General features: G+C 40.3%; 2 pseudogenes; both read right to left on the bottom strand.

Annotated features, from left to right (window-relative positions):
* Nucleotides 1-6,796: 6,796 nt before the first annotated feature.
* On the bottom strand, nucleotides 6,797-7,875 carry LOC138525974 (centromere protein L-like; annotated as a pseudogene).
* A 7,966-nt stretch (nucleotides 7,876-15,841) lies between these two features.
* On the bottom strand, nucleotides 15,842-16,888 carry LOC138525973 (centromere protein L-like; annotated as a pseudogene).
* Between the last annotated feature and the right edge of the window lie 818 nt (nucleotides 16,889-17,706).

Raw genomic sequence — 17,706 nt, 5'->3', positions numbered from 1 at the left:
CATTTTCATTATGACTTTGGCCACAAAATATGCAGTATAAAAACAATTTTCATGCTGGCAGTGCCCATACATGGAAAAGTTATTTACGCAATACGTAGAGGTGCACTCCTGTTCTTTTACAAACTAGTAGTAGACGTGTCAAATGTTAATATTAGTTCATGTAAACATGTAGAACATTTAAATATAGTTATGTTGCTTCAGGTGCAATGTGCTATTAGCTGCTGGCCCTTGACGATCATCATGAAAAAAATATACCTATATAGCCTGTTGTCGCCAAGAGGTAACACCAATGCACTCCTGCGGGGTCAAGCAGACCTCCTAATGTTCAAAAATGAGTAACAAGATAATGTGACAGAAATATAACCTACGTTATAACAGTAAAATTGCTCACGCTGCACAGATCACATACACCGTGCAACAGTACTTCATTGTGCATTAAATCAAATTTAATTCAACATATAATATAAATGTAAAAAGTAACACCTTCAAAAATGATAGTTACAGTACATTAGTTTCAGCTTTCTGTCAAAATCATCATGTGCTCACAATTTCTTTTTGAAGCATAGTTTGTAGATTAAAAAGCATCTACAACATCCACATTTCTTTTATTTAAATCAAGCACCAAAATCCTAACGGATATTAATTTAAGTCAGAGTTCCAATATTCAGTTCGTGGCCCACGCATTTCAGATGTCAAATCCTTCATCAGGGCCTGTTCAACACTGACGTAACTTTCTAACCATTTCAAATTTCATCTGTAATTCTGCAATTAAATATGGTAATCACCGTTAAATTATAACCTTCCTTATGTGTTTACAAGTTACGATGAAAGTGTCCATATCAAAAGGACTGTCCTCCAATTTAGCTTGCTTCAAAAAATGTAGCATCATACAGTTCAGGAATCTTTAGATTCTTCACTTGTTTTTCTGATCCGACCTACATAGAACAATAATAATTTACATCACTCTCAAAGATTAAAAATGAACTCACTAACTTAACATTTCCATCTTATACTCCGTGTGAGAAAATATGTACCTGAGCCAAATTGTGGCAATGTCAGGCAATTCCAAAGAGTATCTTGTTCCAACAACAAAGTGAATTTGAGATTTGTTGTCTCCCAAAACCGGAATCACATATAGAGCAATACATGGTTACGTTTTAGATGTGTGTGACACCAGTCACTGGCAAACTAGAACTTTCAAAGAGCGAGGTGGCACTACATATAAACGGTATAAAATAGAAACACCCCGCTAGGTTCAATATTGCATAACCTCATGCCTAACTCGGATAGTACTGTGTATTCTATTCAGTTGATGTAGTGTGTAGGCAGTTTAATGTCTGCACATGTTCTCATAAGTGAAGTCATGAATTCTATAACATCGGAGCAGTTTAACGCTCATGTTTTAATGTCTGCACTTGGTTACATAAGTCAAACAATAATATTTATGACACAAGAGCAACCTAATGCTCATGCTTGCTTACCTAGCCAAATATTTGTGTAGAAACTCTTCGGCATGCAGACAGTGATCGGCTAAGGCTTCTCGTCTTGCAACGCTAAGTGATATACAGACCGGTTGCCATGGACACTACATGCATGCGCACTTGTGCCCATGTCCCTGCGTGTCCGCCATCTTACTTGGGGCATGTTCTAATGGTATTCTACGGTTGTTCCATAGTTATAAATAATTAAAGGCTGGGACAGAAGGGTACCTGAGTCTATGATGTCAAAGAACCCTAACATATTTTGTAAAATTCTGTGAAAATAATTTTTGTGTAAAAGAAGTCTGGGTACATTTCCTGGTTGAACAATCTAAGAAGATTATTGATGGTTGTATGCTTGAGAGAATGTACCCTGATACGGGGAGCTACATATGCCACTGGCGGCATATTTGAGCTGTTTATGCATGTATGGTGTTAACATCTAGCAAGAGTAGCCTTGTTGTCTGTACACATTGTATCGTGTTAACTACGGTTTTTGGCGGAGGAAGATAGTGATGTAGAGGATTTATGATTGAAGAAGTGAGTTAGAGTGGTATAAAAACATCTCAGGATTCTTATAGTGCTTAGCGGCAGCCAAATGTTTTTGCGAGGGATGGGGACGTAACGACAGTATTATTTACTGCCCAATACTGACCATCCCCATCCTCTCGCAAAGAAAACAGCCTTTAATTATTCATAACTATGGAACGACCGTAGAATACCATTAGCAACAAGCCCCAAGTAAGATGGCGGACATGCAGGGACATGGGCACGAGTGTGCATGCGCGTAGTGTCCATGGCAACCGGTCTGTATATCACTTAGCATTGCAAGACAAGGCGGCTTAGCCGATCACTGTCTGCATGCCAAAGAGTTTCTACACAAGCCTTTGGCTAGGTAAGCCTGCATGAGCATTAGGTTGCTCTTGTGCCATAAATCTTATTGTTTGACTTATGTTACTGAATGCGGACATTAAAACACGAGTGTTGGACTGCTCCGATGTCATAGAATTCACGACTTGACTTATGAAAACATGTGCGGACATTAAACTGCCTACACGCCACATCACCTGAATAGAATACACGGTACCATCCGAGTTAGGCATGAGGTTATGCAATATTGGACCTAGAGGGGCGTTTCTATTTTATACCTTTTATACGTTCTAGTTTGCCCGTGACTGGTGTTACACACATATAAAATGTGCCCATTTATTGCTCAATAGGTGGTTCCGGTTTTGGGAGACAACGAATCGCTTCACATTCACTTTGTTGGTAGAACAAGATACTATTTGCAATTTCCTGACATTTCCACAATTTGGCTCAGGTACATATTTTCTCACACAGAGTCTAAGATGGAAATGTTAAGTTAGTGAGTTCATTTTTTATCTTTGAGAGTGATGTAAATTATTATTGTTCTTTGTATTCCGGATCTGAAAAACAAGTGAATAATCTAAAGATTCCTGAACTGTATGATGCTATGTTTTTTGAAGCAAGCTAAATTGGAAGTCAGTCATTTTGATATGGACCCTTTCATCGTAACTTGTAAACACATAAGGAAGGATATAATTTAACAGTGATTACCATATTTAATTGCAGAATTACAGATGAAATTGGAAATGGCTAGAAAGTTACGTCAGTGTTAAACATGCCCTGATGAAGGATTTGACATCCGAAACGCATAGGCCACAAACTGAATGTTGGAACTCTGACTTAAAACAATATCCATTAGGATTTTGGTGCTTGATTTAAATAAAAGGAATTTGGATATTGTAGATGCTTTTTAATCTACAAACTATGCTTCGAAAAGAAATTGTGAGCACATGATGATTTTGACTGAAAGCTGTTACTAATGTACTGTAACTATCATTTTTGAAGGTGTTACTTTTTACATTTATATTATATGTTGAATTCAATTTGATTTAATGCACAATGAAGTACTGTTGCAAGGTGTGTGTGATTTGTGCAGCGGGAGTAATTTTACTGTTATGAGTTAGGTTATATTTCTGTGACATTATCTTGTTACAAATTGTTGAACATTAGGTCTGCTTGACCCCGCAGGAATGAATAGGGGTTACCTGTTGACGACAACAGGCTATACAAGTGCCCATACATGTCTATACAAGTTGCACCAATATATGCCACTATTACTATATAACTCAGAGCCATTTAAAAATGGCATGCCATAGAAAGAAAGTACATCCAGACTGGCGATGCCATTCTAGGCAAATCTAGTCATGTATTAACGCATATTATGTTTGCTTTACCCTTCATGACCAATAAAATATGCCATGCTAGAGTAGGAAATTAGAGCAAGAAATGATAGCTAAATTGGCTGCAACAAAATATGCCAATCTAACCATGTAATATCGTTAGCATTATTGTGCGCTATTTTTGGGCTTTGCAACAAAGGCCTGCACATACAAACAAAACACATATGTATAGGGAGACACACCCCTGCTCAGAGGCAGGAGGCACATTCCCTATGCAAATAAAGCACACAAGGGGAACTGTGCGTCCTGCCACTCAAGTGAAGGGGCTGAGCCCGCCGCCCATAGCAGCGAGCAACCACGGTTGAGTTGTAGAATGTGATAACTCGTACGCTTTTTGTTTTTCCGGAATCTGGGGAGACAGTTTTTTCTGGTTTTTAAATCTGGGGAAATCATCCCAATTCCAGCACCGAAGAAACCAGAAGAGTATTATGCATTAACCTCTTTACTGCAAATCGGCAACAGCAAAGTAAAAAATCGTCTGTACCAGTTTATAACTTTTTGAGGGAAAACAAATCATTATCCCCAAATTACCACCAACCAACAGGGAAATGTCAAAATAAAATAAATAAAAGCGGTATGTTTACTTTCCGTAGCTGCACCACAGCATCTGACAAGTACATCATCTGAAAAAGGAAGGCAAATCCCATCCTGCGAGAGAGTGGAAGAATATCCAACGGAGATATTCCATCATGGCATAATCATAGAGGCTTACACCCTTGCCAAGCCTGGGTTAAAATCCTGTGAATCTCCCAACGAATTCCCGATTTGGGTGCATCTGCAGTAACCTGTGGGCAATGTGAGGATTCGGGGCAGATGGTGAAGTTTGCTTGTGATTTGGGTTCTCACCCAATGATTTGGGTAAGTTCTTAGGCAGAAAGTGTGAGAGGGAGGGAAAGAGAGACAGTGTGCGTGTGTGTCATATCTCTCTGTCTGCCTGTGCCTGTATGTGTGATCTACGTTTGGGAAGGCATTTTGTTTGTAAAGCCATTTATTTTTCAGAAGACAATTCTTTTATTTTTTGTTATATAAACCTTTTGTTGTGTGTGTTTTTTATTTAAAGAAAATGACAGGGTGGGAGGATAAAGATGCTGTGCTGTCTATCATTTCATTTCATTTCATTTATTGAATTTATAAAGCAGTTTTCACCAAAAGCGCTATTACAAAATATTAGAAAATGTACATGACAATACAAAAAATATCTAAAAACGGAAGGAGGGGGGGAGAAACAGAAGGTCACTAAGTGGAAAGAAGGGGAAGAAGATGAGCTTTCAGGTTACATTGAAAAATACGAAGAGATGAAGAAGAGCGGATAGAGTTAGGGAGAGAATTCCAGTGTATAAGGACTAAAAGGGCAAAAGATCAGAAACGTGAAAAAGCACAGGGGGTGTTTGGGGACAGTGAGAAGAAGTAGATTCTGTGATCAGAGAGTATGAGAGGCAGAATAGAATGAGACTAGCAAAGAAAGATAAGGATGAGCTGAGCCATTGTCGCAGTTTATTAGGTGGTCACACTCAACTCAGAGAGTTGTTCCCCCCCAAGCAAGGTGTTGTGCACCCAAAGCGCTTATACAGATTCAACTTTAGTGAGGCCTCCCACTTATTTTGCACCAACCCCAACCAATACCCTATGTCACCAATGGACTAGGAACCGAGCCGGTGTATAGTACAAATATATATATTTATTTAAGGTTTGACAAAGAAGACTATCAACCAACCTCAACCACCAATTCTGGGGCACTACACAATATCACAAATTCAAATATGTTGCACCAATTGACCAACACAGATTTAAAGGAATTACAGTTTTAATATGACAGATACAATTTAGAAATTTGCCGTCAGAACTTACATCAGATTTAATTGCAAATGAACCAATAGAAAACATTCACAATACAATGGAAAAAAAAATGTTTTGCAACACACATTCAAAGGACAGGCAGTGCTTTGGGATTCTGGTTTGGGAGGCAAGGGAATCAATGGGAAATTACGTTTTGCACCCTCTACATTTACTTGAATAGCAACGTTTTAGGGCTACTTATTTTGGGATTATGGACACTCCCTTTCGGGACAGGAATCAGGGGTTTCAGAAGGACAGTCACCCAAGTCTTTATTGCCTATACCGGCTCTTACACACTGGGCATTAACTTTGTTAGTTTCAAATTCTAACAACACTCAACCTGTGATTTCTTATATGGGAATTTATTGATTTAACTTCAATTCAATGCGCTAAGGACCTACACAGCTTCCGCCTCCCCACAATTTAATGGAAAGGATTAAGGGGGGCTGTTCTCAACACAATTCAATTTAAATGGATAGAGTGATTTTCTATAGTGGAATTAAATTGAATTGGATTTCATACAATGTGCCAAGGGCCTTCCCAGTATCACCCCACTACCCGCTATGCAAGATGGAGATTAAAGCTGGCAGTTTCCCCCTCACACTTTTAAAAAAAACCTTTGAAACATTTATTTGCTTAATTTACCTCAGAATTAGTATCAGCATTTTGAAGGTGCATGCAATATGTACAATCACACCAGGCAAAATTCACACGGCCTGCATTTAGGATTGAACATAAAATAGTATATTTAACCAGAAACATAAATCTCTGAAAAACCTACAGAGGAAAAAATAAGTCAAACACTCCAAATCCGGTGCACGAGTTGAGTGAAAAAACAAAGCAATCTATAACAATCCAAGTGCCATGATGAACATATCTGAGTCTTGTAGATAAAATGAGTAAAAATACTCTGCACACTCAGATTACAGATATCTAGTGCATGCTCTTTGACTTCTGATTGAAATCTTCAACAGAGCAGATTTGACAACCACCAAACCAATCAGCCCTCAGAAAGCAACTCAGTAACAAGCTGAAACTGGAAACTCTGAACTGGGTGAAATTTGGGAGCAGCTCCTAAACATAATTGACTCTTGTGACATACGAGTTAACAGCACACAATTCACAACATAGACTGAACCAATGGGCCAAACGAGTGTGAAGGACTGCTCAGATCTTCACTTCAGTATTGCGTAGAAAGGACAATTGTAGCAGAGCCTAATACTGTATTCGATTGATGGCCAGCTCAGTCAGTAATGCCAACACCGGGTAAAATGATCACTGCACCAGAACTTAACTTTGCCATCACAGTGAGCTGAAGCCGCATACGTGGAGACTTTCACCAGCTTCATAGCAAACAGATGGAATTTGAAGTGACGGAAGAAGTGTGAATACAGACAGTTCAAGAACAACTGAACCTCTTTCTCTGTGACCTCGTCTGCTTTCTTGTGAATATCATTCCACAGGGCTCAGACGTCTCATGATGGATGGCATAGGAAATGTCAAGGCTATGTGGCTGGATCGGTACAGACAATTGAAGTTCTGTGCACATTAATTGGCCCAATCCACGAGAGGTCATGTGAGCTGTTGACAAAGTTACTAATACAGCAGTCAAAGGTCTTTTTGAACCAGCTCCCAAGTACTGCAGTGAAAGCCGTGTTGCCATTCACCAAAAACAAAGCCAGGCAGGTGAACATCTCTGGTAAGAAGTCCAATAACGCAGGTTCTCCAAATGTACAGCAGAACCAAGCGGTCCATACAACCTTAGCTTCTGAGTATGGAACACCATACTGTGATTTTGACAAAAGCTCAATTAGGATTGCTCCTGGGTCACTTTCTCAGTCTTTGAACCCCAAAAGTGTGGTTACACTCACTTTAACATCATGATCTATACCCACATCCACGGCTATGCCTTTTTGCTTCTCTGCCGCGATGAACACTGCCAGATGTCGCGAGTAATCATTGAGAAGCATGTACGAGAAGCTGTATAAAGGAATTACACTGTACAGTTCCCACTGCTTGCACATCAGAGAGGCTATTTTTTGAGGATCAACACTTTCCTCAAGTTCGCTGCGCTGCGTGATTCGCCTATTTGAGGGTGGTCGATGGAAAGGCGAATGCCTCCAAGATGAGATCGAACCCTGTTGGGGAACACCAGTGTCCGAAGAACAGACTTCACTTACGAGGGTGGATGTGGCTCTGAGGGTTGAAACCCACAAAGTCAGGGGTCGCCGACCGGGTCTGCATAGAATCTCTTCCACGTCGCTCTTTCTTTTCCTATTACCCGCTGCATACATTGTTGCGTACACCGGAAAGGCTACTCAGGTCCCCAGGCTGCCCCCCTCTCACACTCTTGATGGTATTTAGGATATCTCTACTTACATGGGAGGCTTTGGTCAGGGAAAACACCAGGGCTCCTCTGGGAACAGCATAGATCTGGTCAAGGTCTTCAGTCAAGGATTTTCTCCTGCACCCAGACTCCCTCTGGCTCCTCTGATTGGGACCCAACTAGCTTATAGATTTCCCTATCACTATCGCCAATGCAACGATTGAGACCTCTCTGCTAGTTGTTCCTCGCAAGAGTCCGGCAGCAGGCTACCTCTCGGAAACACGCAAGTGAACTGCAACGTGCACCTAACTTGCACACAGCCAGAGCAAACCAAGACCAATCCAGGATTGTTGCAAACGCTGCTATTTCTGCATGCCCCGCAGTTCCCCACCCCTCTTTTAAATGCGACCACTCGCACCAACGATCCAAAGTACCAAAAGATATTAAAACCCTGTTTTGTAGGCATCACTTGAAACGTTCACAAATCACATATTAAAACAACCGGATAATTGTCGTTCTATGTTGAGCAACACGAATATGATTGTATTTTCCTCATTGTGAAGTGAAGTTAAAAATTACCAGCATGCAAAGTAATGGAAGCCTAAACAATCTAATTGGGTTTTAAACTTTATCAAGCCCGAAAGAAACACAGTGAAAGAAAGTGTATCATATATCTTCATATAACCCTACCATTTCTAATTACCTGCCATCTGCAGCTATAGCTACTGACAATCACCCACTCACTACTGTGTCTGCAGGGATCACACATTAATTACACCTTAATGTTCCTAAATGAAAATCAGGACAAACCAGAGCGGTTTGTATCTGAAAGCTAGAGAGAAATAATCACCGTGTTGTAGTGGCAGCTGGTGCATTTTTGAATGGGAAGGGAGTAAATGTTTGCCCCGAAAATGCAGGAGCGACTGAGGGGCATTCGTAGGGGTCCTCCCACTGAGAACATTTTTAAAATAATGGTTGAAAGGGTGCATTTTACAGCACTTTCTGTAAAACATGTGGGAAACGATACAAAGTCTGCAATTGGCTGTTTATGGTAGCAGATGAAAAAGCCCAATGGATGCAAGTCACCAACAGTGCAAAGGCGGATTTTCCAACACATTTTCATTATGACTTTGGCCACAAAATATGCAGTATAAAAACAATTTTCATGCTGGCAGTGCCCATACATGGAAAAGTTATTTACGCAATACGTAGAGGGGCACTCCTGTTCTTTCACAAACTAGTAGTAGACGTGTCAAATGTTAATATTAGTTCATGTAAACATGTAGAACATTTAAATATAGTTATGTTGCTTCAGGTGCAATGTGCTATTAGCTGCTGGCCCTTGAAGATCATCATGAAAAAAATATACCTATATAGCCTGTTGTCGCCAAGAGGTAACACCAATGCACTCCTGCGGGTTCAAGCAGACCTCCTAATGTTCAAAAATGAGTAACAAGATAATGTGACAGAAATATAACCTACGTTATAACAGTAAAATTGCTCACGCTGCACAGATCACATACACCGTGCAACAGTACTTCATTGTGCATTAAATCAAATTTAATTCAACATATAATATAAATGTAAAAAGTAACACTTTCAAAAATGATAGTTACAGTACATTAGTTTCAGCTTTCTGTCAAAATCATCATGTGCTCACAATTTCTTTTCGAAGCATAGTTCGTAGATTAAAAAGCATCTACAACATCCACATTTCTTTTATTTAAATCAAGCACCAAAATCCTAACGGATATTAATTTAAGTCAGAGTTCCAACATTCAGTTCGTGGCCCACGCGTTTCAGATGTCAAATCCTTCATCAGGGCCTGTTCAACACTGACGTAACTTTCTAACCATTTCAAATTACATCTGTAATTCTGCAATTAAATATGGTAATCACCGTTAAATTATAACCTTCCTTATGTGTTTACAAGTTACGATGAAAGTGTCCATATCAAAAGGACTGTCCTCCAATTTAGCTTGCTTCAAAAAATGTAGCATCATACAGTTCAGGAATCTTTAGATTCTTCACTTCTTTTACTGATCCGACCTACATAGAACAATAATAATTTACATCACTCTCAAAGATTAAAAATGAACTCACTAACTTAACATTTCCATCTTATACTCAGTGTGAGAAAATATGTACCTGAGCCAAATTGTGGCAATGTCAGGCAATTCCAAAGAGTATCTTGTTCCAACAACAAAGTGAATTTGAGATTTGTTGTCTCCCAAAACCGGAATCACATATAGAGCAATACATGGTTACGTTTTAGATGTGTGTGACACCAGTCACTGGCAAACTAGAACTTTCAAAGAGCAAGGGAGCACTACATATAAACGGTATAAAATAGAAACGTCCCGCTAGGTTCAATATTGCATAACCTCATGCCTAACTCGGATAGTACTGTGTATTCTATTCAGTTGATGTAGTGTGTAGGCAGTTTAATGTCTGCACATGTTCTCATAAGTGAAGTCATGAATTCTATAACATCGGAGCAGTCTAACGCTCATGTTTTAATGTCTGCACTCGGTTACATAAGTCAAACAATAAGATTTATGACACAAGAGCAACCTAATGCTCATGCTTGCTTACCTAGCCAAATACTTGTGTAGAAACTCTTCGGCGTGCAGACAGTGATCGGCTAAGGCTTCTCGTCTTGCAACGCTAAGTGATATACAGACCGGTTGCCATGGACACTACGTGCATGCGCACTCGTGCCCATGTCCCTGCGTGTCCGCCATCTTACTTGGGGCATGTTCTAATGGTATTCTACGGTTGTTCCATAGTTATAAATAATTAAAGTCTGGGACAGAAGGGTACCTGAGTCTATGATGTCAAAGAACCATATCATATTTTGTAAAATTCTGTGAAAATAATTTTTGTGTAAAAGAAGTCTGGGTACATTTCCTGGTTGAACAATCTAAGAAGATTATTGATGGTTGTATGCTTGAGAGAATGTACCCTGATACGGGGAGCTACATATGCCACTGGCGGCATATTTGAGCTGTTTATGCATGTATGGTGTTAACATCTAGCAAGAGTAGCCTTGTTGTCTGTACACATTGTATCGTGTTAACTACGGTTTTTGGCGGAGGAAGATAGTGATGTAGAGGATTTATGATTGAAGAAGTGAGTTAGAGTAGTATAAAAACATCTCAGGATTCTAATAGTGCTTAGCGGCACCCAAATGTTTTTGCGAGGGATGGGGACGTAACAACAGTATTATTTACTGCCCAATACTGACCATCCCCATCCTCTCGCAAAGAAAACAGCCTTTAATTATTCATAACTATGGAACGACCGTAGAATACCATTAGCAACAAGCCCCAAGTAAGATGGCGGACATGCAGGGACATGGGCACGAGCGTGCATGCGCGTAGTGTCCATGGCAACCGGTCTGTATATCACTTAGCATTGCAAGACAAGGCGGCTTAGCCGATCACTGTCTGCACGCCAAAGAGTTTCTACACAAGCCTTTGGCTAGGTAAGCATGCATGAGCATTAGGTTGCTCTTGTGCCATAAATCTTATTGTTTGACTTATGTCACTGAATGCAGACATTAAAACACGATTGTTGGACTGCTCCGATGTCATAGAATTCACGACTTGACTTATGAAAACATGTGCAGACATTAAACTGCCTACACGCCACATCAACTGAATAGAATACACGGTACCATCCGAGTTAGGCATGAGGTTATGCAATATTGGACCTAGACGGGCGTTTCTATTTTATACCTTTTATACGTTCTAGTTTGCCCGTGACTGGTGTTACACACATCTAAAATGTGCCCATTTATTGCTCAATAGGTGGTTCCGGTTTTGGGAGACAACGAATCGCTTCACATTCACTTTGTTGGTAGAACAAGATACTATTTGCAATTTCCTGACATTTCCACAATTTGGCTCAGGTACATATTTTCTCACACAGAGTCTAAGATGGAAATGTTAAGTTAGTGAGTTCATTTTTTATCTTTGAGAGGGATGTAAATTATTATTGTTCTTTGTATTCCGGATCTGAAAAACAAGTGAATAATCTAAAGATTCCTGAACTGTATGATGCTATGTTTTTTGAAGCAAGCTAAATTGGAAGTCAGTCATTTTGATATGGACCCTTTCATCGTAACTTGTAAACACATAAGGAAGGATATAATTTAACAGTGATTACCATATTTAATTGCAGAATTACAGATGAAATTGGAAATGGCTAGAAAGTTACGTCAGTGTTAAACATGCCCTGATGAAGGATTTAACATCCGAAACGCATAGGCCACGAACTGAATGTTGGAACTCTGACTTAAAACAATATCCATTAGGATTTTGGTGCTTGATTTAAATAAAAGGAATTTGGATATTGTAGATGCTTTTTAATCTACAAACTATGCTTCGAAAAGAAATTGTGAGCACATGATGATTTTGACTGAAAGCTGTTACTAATGTACTGTAACTATCATTTTTGAAGGTGTTACTTTTTACATTTATATTATATGTTGAATTCAATTTGATTTAATGCACAATGACGTACTGTTGCAAGGTGTGTGTGATCTGTGCAGCGGGAGTAATTTTACTGTTATAAGTTAGGTTATATTTCTGTGACATTATCTTGTCACACATTTTTGAACATTAGGTCTGCTTGACCCCGCAGGAATGAATAGGGGTTACCTGTTGACGACAACAGGCTATACAAGTGCCCATACATGTCTATACAAGTTGCACCAATATATGCCACTATTACTATATAACTCAGAGCCATTTAAAAATGGCATGCCATAGAAAGAAAGTACATCCAGACTGGCGATGCCATTGTAGGCAAATCTAGTCATGTATTAACGCATATTATGTTTGCTTTACCCTTCATGACCAATAAAATATGCCATGTTAGAGTAGGAAATTAGAGCAAGAAATGATAGCTAAATTGGCTGCAACAAAATATGCCAATCTAACCATGTAATATTGTTAGCATTATTGTGCGCTATTTTTGGGCTTTGCAACAAAGGCCTGCACATACAAACAAAACACATATGTATAGGGAGACACACCCCTGCTCAGAGGCAGGAGGCACATTCCCTATGCAAATAAAGCACACAAGGGGAACTGCCACTCAAGTGAAGGGGCTGAGCCCGCCGCCCATAGCAGCGAGCAACCACGGTTGAGTTGTAGAATGTGATAACTCGTAGGCTTTTTGTTTTTCCGGAATCTGGGGAGACAGTTTTTTCTGGTTTTTAAATCTGGGGAAATCATCCCAATTCCAGCACCGAAGAAACCAGAACAGTATTATGCATTAACTTCTTTACTGCAAATCGTCAACAGCAAAGTAAAAAATCGTCTGTACCAGCTTATAACTTTTTGAGGGAAAACAAATCATTATCCCCAAATTACCACCAACCAACAGGGAAATGTCAAAATAAAATAAATAAAAGCGGTATGTTTACTTTCCGTAGCTGCACCACAGCATCTGACAAGTACATCATCTGAAAAAGGAAGGCAAATCCCATCCTGCGAGAGAGTGGAAGAATATCCAACGGAGATATTCCATCATGGCATAATCATAGAGGCTTACACCCCTGCCAAGCCTGGGTTAAAATCCTGTGAATCTCCCAACAAATTCCCGATTTGGGTGCATCTGCAGTAACCTGTGGGCAATGTGAGGATTCGGGGCAGATGGTGAAGTTTGCTTGTGATTTGGGTTCTCGCCCAATGATTTGGGTATGTTCTTAGGCAGAAAGTGTGAGAGGGAGGGAAAGAGAGACAGTGTGCGTGTGTGTCTTATCTCTCTGTCTGCCTGTGCCTGTATGTGTGATCTACGTTTGGGAAGGCATTTTGTTTGTAAAGCCATTTATTTTTCAGGAGACAATTCTTTTATTTTTTGTTAGATAAACCTTTTGTTGTGTGTGTTTTTTATTTAAAGAAAATGACAGGGTGGGAGGATAAAGATGCTGTGCTGTCTATCATTTCATTTCATTTCATTTATTGAATTTATAAAGCAGCTTTCACGAAAAGCGCTATTACAAAATATTAGAAAATGTACATGACAATATAAAAAATCTCTAAAAACGGAAGGAGGGGGAGAGAAACAGAATGTCACTAAGTAGAAAGCAGGGGAAGAAGATGAGCTTTCAGGTTAGATTGAAAAATACGAAGAGATGAAGTAGAGCGGATAGAGTTAGGGAGAGAATTCCAGTGTATAAGGACTAAAAGGGCAAAAGATCAGAAACGTGAAAAAGCACAGGGTATGTTTGGGGACAGTGAGAAGAAGCAGATTCTGTGATCAGAGAGTATGAGAGGCAGAATAGAATGAGACTAGCAAAGAAAGATAAGGATGAGCTGAGCCATTGTCGCAGTTTATTAGGCGGTCACACTCAACTCAGAGAGTTCCTTCCCCCCCAAGCAAGGTGTTGTGCACCCAAAGCGCTTATACAGATTAAACTCTAGTGAGGCCTCCCACTTATTTTGCACCAACCCCAACCAATACCCTATGTCACCAATGGACTAGGAACCGGGCCGGTGTATAGTACAAATATATATATTTATTTAAGGTTTGACAAAGAAGACTATCAACCAACCTCAACCACCAATTCTGGGACACTACACAATATCACAAATTCAAATTTCTTGCACCAGTTGACCAACACAGATTTAAAGGAATTACAGTTTTGATATGACAGGTACAATTTAGAAATTTGCCGTCAGAACTTACATCAGATTTAATTGCAAATGAACCAATAGAAAACATTCACAATACAATGGAAAAAAAATTGTTTTGCAACACACATTCAAAGGACTGGCAGTGCTTTGGGATTCTGGTTTGGGAGGCAAAGGAATCAATGGGAAATTATGTTTTGCACCCTCTACATTTACTTGAATAGCAACGTTTTAGGGCTACTTATTTTGGGATTGTGGACACTCCCTTTCGGGACAGGAATCAGGGGTTTCAGAAGGACAGTCTCCCAAGTCTTAATTGTCTATACCGGCTCTTACACACTGGGCATTAACTTTGTTAGTTTCAAATTCTAACAACACTCAACCTGTGATTTCTTATATGGGAATTTATTGATTTAACTTCAATTCAATGCGCTAAGGATCTACACAGCTTCCCCCTCCCCACAATTTAATGGAGAGGATTAAGGCGGGCTGTTCTCAACACAATTCAATGTAAATGGATAGAGTGATTTTCTATAGTGGAATTAAATTGAATTGGATTTCATACAATGTGCCAAGGGCCTTCCCAGTATCACCCCACTACCCGCTATGCAAGATGGAGATTAAAGCTGGCAGTTTCCCCCTCACACTTTTAAAAAAAACCTTTGAAACATTTATTTGCTTAATTTACCTCAGAATTAGTATCAGCATTTTGAAGGTGCATGCAATATGTACAATCACACCAGACAAAATTCACACGGCCTGCATTTAGGATTGAACATAAAATAGTATATTTAACCAGAAACATAAATCTCTGAAAAACCTACAGAGGAAAAAATAAGTCAAACACTCCAAATCCAGTGCACGAGTTGAGTGAAAAAACAAAGCAATCTATAACAATCCAAGTGCCATGATGAACAAATCTGAGTCTTGTTGATAAAATGAGTAAAAATACACTGCACACTCAGATTACAGATATCTAGTGCATGCTCTTTCACTTCTGATTGAAATCTTCAACAGAGCAGATTTGACAACCACCAAGCCAATCAGCCCTCAGAAAGCAACTCAGCAACAAGCTGAAACTGGAAACTCTGAACTGGGTGAAATTTGGGAGCAGCTCCTAAACATAATTGACTCTTGTGACATACGAGTTAACAGCACACAATTCACAACATAGACTGAACCAATGGGCCAAACGAGTGTGAAGGACTGCTCAGATCTTCACTTCAGTATTGTGTAGAAAGGACAATTGTGGCAGAGCATAATACTGTATTCGATTGATGGCCAGCTCAGTCAGTAATGCCAACACTGGGTAAAATGATCACTGCACCAGAACTTAACTTTGCCATCACAGTGAGCTGAAGCCGCATACGTGGAGACTTTCACCAGCTTCGTAGCAGACAGATGGAATTTGAAGTGACGGAAGAAGTGTGAATACAGACAGTTCAAGAACAACTGAACCTCTTTCTCTGTGACCTCGTCTGAGTTCTTGTGAATATCATTCCACAGGGCTCAGACGTCTCAGGATGGATGGCATAGGAAATGTCAAGGCTATGTGGCTGGATCGGTACAGAAAATTGAAGTTCTGTGCACATCAGTTGGCCCAATCCATGAGAGGTCACGTGAGCTGATGACAAAGTTACTAATACAGCAGTCAAAGGTCTTTTTGAACCAGCTCCCAAGTACTGCAGTGAAAGCCGTGTTGCCATTCACCAAAAACAAAGCCAGGCAGGTGAACATCTCTTGTAAGAAGTCCAATAACGCAGGTTCTCCAAATGTACAGCAGAACCAAGCGGTCCATACAAACTTAGCTTCTGAGTATGGAACGCCATACTGTGATTTTGACAAAAGCTCAATTAGGATTGCTCCCGGGTCACATTCTCAGCCTTTGAACCCCAAAAGTGTGGTTACACTCACTTTAACATCATGATCCATACCCACATCCATGGCTATGCCTTTTTGCTTCTCTGCCGCGATGAACACTGCCAGATGTCGCGAGTAATCATTGAGAAGCATGTACGAGAAGCTGTATAAAGGAATTACACTGTACAGTTCCCACTGCTTGCACATCAGAGAGGCTATTTTTTGAGGATCAACACTTTCCTCAAGTTCGCTGCGCTGCGTGATTCGCCTATTTGAGGGTGGTCGATGGAAAGGCGAATCCCTCCAAGATGAGATCGAACCCCGTTGGGGAGCACCAGTGTCCGAAGAACAGACTTCACTTACGAGGGTGGATGTGGCTCTGGGGGTTGAAACCCACAAAGTCAGGGGTCGCCGGCCGGGTCTGCATAGAATCTCTTCCACTTCGCTCTTTCTTTTCCTATTACCCGCTGCATACATTGTTGCGTACACCAGAAAGGCCACTCAGGTCCCCAGGCTGCCCCCCTCTCACACTCTTGATGGTATTTAGGATATCTCTACTTACATGGGAGGCTTTGGTCAGGGAAAAACACCAGGGCTCCTCTGGGAACAGCATAGATCTGGTCAAGGGCTTCAGTCAAGGATTTTCTCCTGCACCCAGACGCCCTCTTGCTCCTCTGATTGGGTCCCAACTAGCTTCTAGATTTCCCTGTCACTGTCGCCAATGCAAGGATTGAGGCCTCTCTGCTAGTTGTTCCTCGCAAGAGTATGGCAGCAGGCTACCTCTCGGAAACACGCAAGTGAACTGCAACGTGCACCTAACTTGCACACAGCCAGAGCAAACTAAGACCAATCCAGGATCGTTGCAAACGCTGCTATTTCTGCATGCCCCGCACTTCCCACCCCTCTGTAAAGTGCGACCACTCGCACCAACGATCCAAAGTACCAAAAGATATTAAAAACCTGTTTTGTAGGCATCACTTGAAACGTTCACAAATCACATATTAAAACAACCAGATAATTGTCGTTCTATGTTGAGCAACATGAATATGATTGTATTTTCCTCATTGTGAAGTGAAGTTTAAAATTACCAGCATGCAAAGTAATGGAAGCCTAAACAATCTAATAGGGTTTTAAACTTTATCAAGCCCGAAAGAAACACAGTGAAAGAAAGTGTATCATATATCTTCATGTAATTCTACCATTTCTAATTACCTGCCATCTGCAGCTATAGCCACTGACAATCACCCACTCACTACTGTGTCTGCAGGGATCACACATTAATTACACCTTAATGT

Source organism: Ambystoma mexicanum, chromosome 7p (assembly GCF_040938575.1).
Source record: "Ambystoma mexicanum isolate Mex_15411 chromosome 7p, UKY_AmexF1_1, whole genome shotgun sequence".
NCBI lineage: Eukaryota > Metazoa > Chordata > Amphibia > Caudata > Ambystomatidae > Ambystoma > Ambystoma mexicanum.
The sequence above is the reverse complement of the archived record's forward strand: the minus strand, read 5'-3'. Positions and strand labels throughout refer to the sequence as shown.